This window comes from Camelus dromedarius, chromosome 3 (genome assembly GCF_036321535.1).
Source record: "Camelus dromedarius isolate mCamDro1 chromosome 3, mCamDro1.pat, whole genome shotgun sequence".
Classification (NCBI taxonomy): Eukaryota; Metazoa; Chordata; class Mammalia; order Artiodactyla; family Camelidae; genus Camelus; species Camelus dromedarius.
The window spans coordinates 35,551,298-35,557,733 of record NC_087438.1 but is presented as its reverse complement, the minus strand read 5'-3'; the positions used below and the strand labels follow the sequence as shown (position 1 = coordinate 35,557,733).

Sequence of the window (6,436 nt, the reverse complement as noted above, 5' to 3'; positions counted from 1 at the left end):
CCAGTCTGCCACTGTTTTCAAACTGTACAAAGAACATGAGTGGAAAGAGAGGCTCCAGGCTCTGCTGATCCAGCTTGGGCTTGGCACTGACTCCTACAGGGTTTAGTCACAGACTCTCTCTGAGCCAGATGCTCTCCCCAGAAGGAGAGCCAATTTCATCTCCACTTTGATGACACCATTTTTGAAGAGTAAGATGAACATCAGTTATTATATAGCTGAGCTGCAGGAAAGAACTACTCTTTAATAATATCTAATATACAAGTAGAAGCCTGCCACTGTGATTATCTCTTGCAGCTTTCTCAACTATCTACTTTATATATGGGGAAACTGATGGTTAGAGAGATTAAGTGACACAACTCATTGACTGTTCACCTGGAATGCCAATCCATGCTGAATCCAGAGCCCATTCTCTTAACCACTATGCAATAGTAAGGTCTGTGCAATATGTGATATATATGTGACATCGCTGTCTGTGTAATGGTGATGTTTGTGCAATAGTAATTCCTGTGAAACAGGGATGTCTGAAACTATCTCCCTAAAATGAGGGAGCTGGTTAACCCAAGTCAGCCTGGGTTTACAAAGGTGGGAAAACTGCAGAGAATCTAGATTCTAGCCCTGACTCTCTCAGTGCCCTGTGGATTGTGCCCACTCTAATCCATTTATTTACGTCACAGCTACAGTTTCTGTCTCTTAGGTAGGAGGACAGTTAGACATGAAGTCTTTGCACTGCCTCAGAGACTAGGCGAGTGACTTGCAAAATTAGTTTGCAGAATGTAGTCTTGGACAAGTATATACCAATCTACAATTTCTTTGTGACTTTGTTTTCCACAAAGTGTTGGATGCTGTCAGGATGTGTGGTGGGGATGCTGGGGTTCAGAAGAGGAGAGAACCTCTAGTGGTGACTGTCTGCGCCGCTACCTGGGGGCCTGTGAATAGTCTGACTTTCTGCTTTTTGTGGAAACTGCCCGAAAGTCTGACATATAGGGGGATTTCCCGTTGATTTGTGACAGACAGCACACTGACAAGGACAATGGCTGCTTTACTCACCAAAGCTTCTGAGGCAATTGTAGCAGTGGGTGTTTCAGGGTAAGGGAGACACCTACTGTTTGTTTTGAGGAAGACAGCTAAGTTAGCTCTTCTAATTCAAGCATCTCGTGTGTGTGTGTGTGTGTGTGTGTGTGTGTGTGTGTGTGTGTGTGTGTGTGTGTGTGTTGGGGGTAGTGGGAGGGATATGTAGTCATAATGCCTGGTAGGGGGAGTAATGAGGTGGAGACAGGGTTTTTGGAGAGTTCTTGAATGTCAGAGCTGAAAGAGTTCTTGGAGATCTGTTTTAGAGCGGTGCTGTCCAATATGGTAGTCATTAACCACATATAGCTGTTTAAATTTAAATTAAACTGATTAAAATGTAAAATCCAGTTTCTTGGTCTTAATAGTCACATTTTAGATGTTCACTATTCACATATAGTTGGTGGTTACCACATGGGGCAGCACTGATATAGAACATTTTCATCCTCTTAGAAAGTTCTTTTGGACATTGCTGTTCTAGAGTCTTCTGGACTAATCCTCCAGCCACCCCCCCCCCTCACTTTTTGAGCAAGAAATAAACTTTAATTGTTAAATCCACACGGTTTGAGATCATTTGTTACTGTAGCATAATTTAGCCTAAGCTGGTGAAAACAGTTGAAAATTTTAATAATGAAATAAAAACAATGGTAGAAGTATATAAAAGTACATGTAAATTCTTCTTAAAGACTTCAAAGTACAACTCAATGTCTTAATATAAAAAATAAAGATATTTTCTAACGCGGAGCCTTTGAGTCCTGACGCGCCTGCGCGTGGCGCCGCGATGTCAGGCGGCTGCGCTTGCGCAGAACGGGCCGCTGGAACCCGCCTTGTTGGCTCTTTTAGCCACAAGCAGAGGCCGACCCTGGCTGCCAGCGAGTGACGGACTGCGGTGACTCAGGCCTCAGCCCTACAGCCAAGGTTGAAGTTCCTTCAGGAGACGCCGGGAATCCTGCAGTGTCTGTTACTCAGTGCCCAGCGTATCCTGTGCCTCCTCGTAAGTCCGAGCGTCATCTCTTTGTGCCAGTCCCCTTGTCTTGAAAATGAGGCAACTGAAGCTCAGGGAAGGGACTTGCCCGACTGGTTCATACTGGAGCAGGGACCAGGACCAGGTTATTGGCACTTCTTGGCACTTCTTGCCTGGGGCCACCAAGACACGTCCTAATTAAGTTTATGGCACTGTGCCAGGTATTAGGGGTAATGACTGGTACAACTCTGACCTCTTGCCCTCCTGGAGAGCACAGTCTAGTTACATGGGCTACCCCGGTGTTTTTCAAATATCTTTTTTTTTTTTTTTTTTTTTAAGCAGGGAAGCTTTTTCCCGTGAAATCATCTGTGGAATAGTAAAATATAAACCAGAGCTGCTTTTGCTGAAGCACAATGTGAGTGTGTGTGTGGGTGTGTATGTGTGTGCGTCCTAAGGCCTTGCCATCCCAGTCTCCTCATGGCCCTTTCACCCTCTTGGAACTAGAGGCTCCAGGGAAATGTTGGAAAATTGTGGTCTATACTTAGACTTCTTTACTAAAGGAATTGGGGCTCTGAGGTTTGAAGTGACTGTAAGGCTGGTGGTAGAGGTGTGCAGAAAGGGGCCACGAGGATTATTGCTTGTCTGGTGTTTCAGAGGCTTTAGGGGTAAAGATAGAGGTTTGAAGATGATGGCAGGCCTTCCAACTACAACCCCTGTTTCCTGCAGAGGTGAGGAGGTGCAGGGCATGGCCAGAAACACAGGCATTTGAAAAATGAACGGTTGGTGGCACAGATTTTTCCAGGCTTGGTGGGCTTTTCTTGTAGGATTTCATGCATGCATTCGTTCATCGGTTTATTCATTTATTCATTCAGTTGTGAGATATTTACTGACTTCCTATTATGGGAGAGATGCTGAACTAACATTCTGTGTGGGGTGTGTACTAAGGTAAATCAGACAGGGACCTTGTCTTAAAGGAAGTTAGAGCCTAGTAAGGGAGATAAGATAGAAGAAGCAATACCTAATATACAAGGTAGAAAATGCTAAATGCAAAAACCTGAGTATTGCTAAAGTATTATGGGATTCTGGAAGAAGAAGAAATTACCTCTAACTGTGGGGATTAGGTAGGGGTTCGTGGAGGAGAGGGTTGGATTTGCATGAGCAGAGACTGGGGAGAGAGGGCAGAAGCATCTCTCTCCTCCGAAGGGAGGCTCGTGCACGCCACAGGGTGGTGGGAACTGAACAGCAAACAGTTCAGTTTGGTGGGGGCATGAGGTTACTGAAAGCCATTAGGAGGCTTTCTTCTCACTCACCCCCTGCACCTTCAAGAACAAGACATCCTATGGAAGACAGACCCAATCAGGCCCCAGTCTTGCCTCAGTTAGTGCTAATGAGATAGGAGTTGGGGACGAAAGCTACCTCCTTCGTGGAGTCTTGAGGATCCTGCTGAGGAGAGAAGCCTGCCAATAGGTCTTTGAAAAGGCACTTGAAAATTGCCTTCTTTGATGGCTTTCTAAACAGATTCTGACAACCATTCCAAAGGGGGCAGGTGAACCAGCTCTCATCACTGACACCCTTGGCAGATCTCTGCTGCCAATTCTTTCTGGGTATTGAAAACTTCTGGTTTCTTAAGCTGTCTTCCTTTGCACAAACACTAGAAACATACAACTGTAAGTGAACCATGTCTTGGAGAGAAAGCTGAAGCGAAAGCATTCCATTTTTGGACCTAGCACTGCCTTTATTCTGGCATGAGGAAGACCTTGGATGTGTATGCAGTATCTTAAAAAATTCATCTGTATTGCTGCATAGAATAGCAGGTCATTCATTCATTTTTAAAAGTTTAAAATTTTGCAGGATTTAAAAAATTGCAGTAAAATATACATAAAATAAGATTTACCATTATAACCATTTTTAAGTGTACAATTCAGTGGTACTAAGTGCATTCACATTGTTGTACAGCTTTCACTAATATCCACCTTCAGAACTGTTTCCATTTTCCCAAACTGAAACTCTGTGCCCACTAAACAGTAACTCCCATTCCTCCCTCCCTCAGTCCCTGGAGATCACAGGTCTGCTTTCTGTCCCTATAAATTTAACTGTTCTTGGTACCTTGTATAAGGGGAACCACACAGTATTTGTTCTTTTGTGACTGGCTTATTTCACTTAGCATAACGTTTTCAAGGTTTATCCATATTGTAACTTGTGTCAAAATTTTCTTTCTCTTTTAAGGCTAGATAATATTCCTTTATATGTATATACCACATTTTGTTTCCCTGTTCATCCACTGATGGACACTTGGATTGCTTCTGCCTTTTGTCTGTTGTGAACATGGTGTATAAAATACCTGTTTGAGTCCCTGCTTTCAATTCCTTGGGGTATATACCCAGAATTAGAATTGTTGGATCATACGGATAATTCTGTTTTTAAGTTTTTGAGGAACTGCTGTACTGTTTTCCATAGCAACTGCATTTTACATCCCCACCAGAAATGCACAAGGGTTCCAATTTCTCCAGATCCTTGTCAACACTCGCTATTTTCTGTTTTTTTTTTAAATAACTATCATAATGGGTGTAAAGTGAATGCCTTTTGAATAATAATAATGTGCTTAGCTTTCCACAGCATTGATTACTAAACAAAACAATTTAACACATCTCTGTCCCTAGGTACCTATTCGAAGTTTCACATGGATGTTACACTGACTTCTTTATGAAACTTGAACAATTAAATCTGTATTTCTCAAAGCAAATAGAAAAGCAATGGCATAGTAATGTGAGATTACCTCTCAGCCTATGAGCAGAGCAGCCTTGAAGTGTTGGGGAATTAACACCTCTTGGGAACAGCCCTCAACTAATGACTGGTGGCAGTTAGTGCAGAAATACCCCAGCTGCTTCACTCCTTGGTTGGGCTAACTCTGCAGCGTGTTCCACACTGTCTCCCAAAGGTCTCCAATGGGGATTGAGCCCTGCTCACTGACGTCCTTCTCTGTCTCACTTCCTCAGTTTCCTGCTTCTTGGAATCACCTCCTAAAGAAGCTATTTGCATTCATATCTGTCTCAGCTTCTGGAGGAACCCAACCTACTACAGTCGTTACAGTGATGACTATGTGGACTTTGTTGTTGTTACATGGTAAAGAGTTTATAAAATAATGATAACTGGATTAAAATTATGTTTGTGTGAAAATAAGTTTCAGAACTAGTTATACATTTATGTAAACAGTTTTTTTTTCCTGGTGAAAGTATTCTGTGTGTTTTCCTTGTGAAATTATTTACATATGTGATAAAAATGAATTTTCTTGAGAACTTTAATGTTTTGACCATCCTGCTGTATATATTTGAAAATGTCTTGTCTCTATTATCCTTAGAAGACAGCCTGTATCTTTCACAGATGTCTTAGGTTATGTTTGATGTTTCAGATACATGCAACATCCCACCTTGGAAAGATGGTTTCATGCTTCCTCCTGGGTATATTATTGTTTCCAGTTGTGCTTAATCTTAAAAGGTAAATGGGACTTGAAGTTCTATTCTTCTCACTTTACGTAGGTAGGGGAATGTTTATTGCCTTTTCCTTTTTTGCTCAGAGTCTTACTGGTGAAATTTAACCCCATCAAATATATACTCTTTAGAATGGGAAATATTTTAAATTTGTCCTGATAGACCATTCTTTGAATTTACTAGTTCCAAATGCTACTTTCATGAATGTCAAGAAAGAAGATGATTTAAAGAGTCTTGGACAAGTTACTTCTAGTTCTGTGAGAACGTGATTTGCCATAAGTTGTATACTCTGTATGTCTTAAGTGAGGATTTATGTGGAACATGGAAAGTATGTGGTCAAGGAGTTATTTTTAATTTTTTGAGTGCTATTGGCAGTCTAAATGTTTCATAGCAGATTCACTAAGAAAATTTTAAATCAGTTGAAATTTATAGCCAGGAGCTCAAGGAAGGGGATCCTGTCCAGGGGAAAAATGCAGTCTCTGAGGAGGTAACTTCTGGTGGGAAAATGCAATTTCCATTAAAGCTTTGGGGCCAGATGGTGGCTAGATCTAGTTGATAGCCAACAGTCTTACAAACCAACCTGAAGATTTTCTCTGAGAGGTGAACCCATCATGAGTGAGGACATTATTAATTTAAGGAGAAACTGTTTGACCTTGGTGTGGTTGTTAATTAATTGTTACAAAATAGGTGATAGTAAACTCATTTTCCTTAATAATTCACAGAGGTTTGGAGGTGAGATGCACAATTTATAACCTCCCCGTCGGCCTTCCAGCAATAGAAACATTTCTAAGAAGCTCTTCCTTAGAACTCTGGACAAGTGCAGCAGGGCACTGAATTCCAAAGGGTAAATTCATTTTGCTTATCAGTTCCTTCTTTATATAAATCTCTCTGCATCAAGGGCACGGAGTTTGCTCCTGAA

At 41.7% G+C, this 6,436-nt stretch overlaps 1 non-coding gene across 1 annotated transcript; it reads left to right on the top strand.

The window, feature by feature from the left end:
* Positions 1 to 1,804: 1,804 nt before the first annotated feature.
* Positions 1,805 to 1,916, top strand: LOC116152388 (small nucleolar RNA SNORA76). The gene has a single exon (XR_004136027.1). It is a non-coding gene; the product is annotated as a small nucleolar RNA SNORA76 (small nucleolar RNA).
* Positions 1,917 to 6,436: the final 4,520 nt, after the last annotated feature.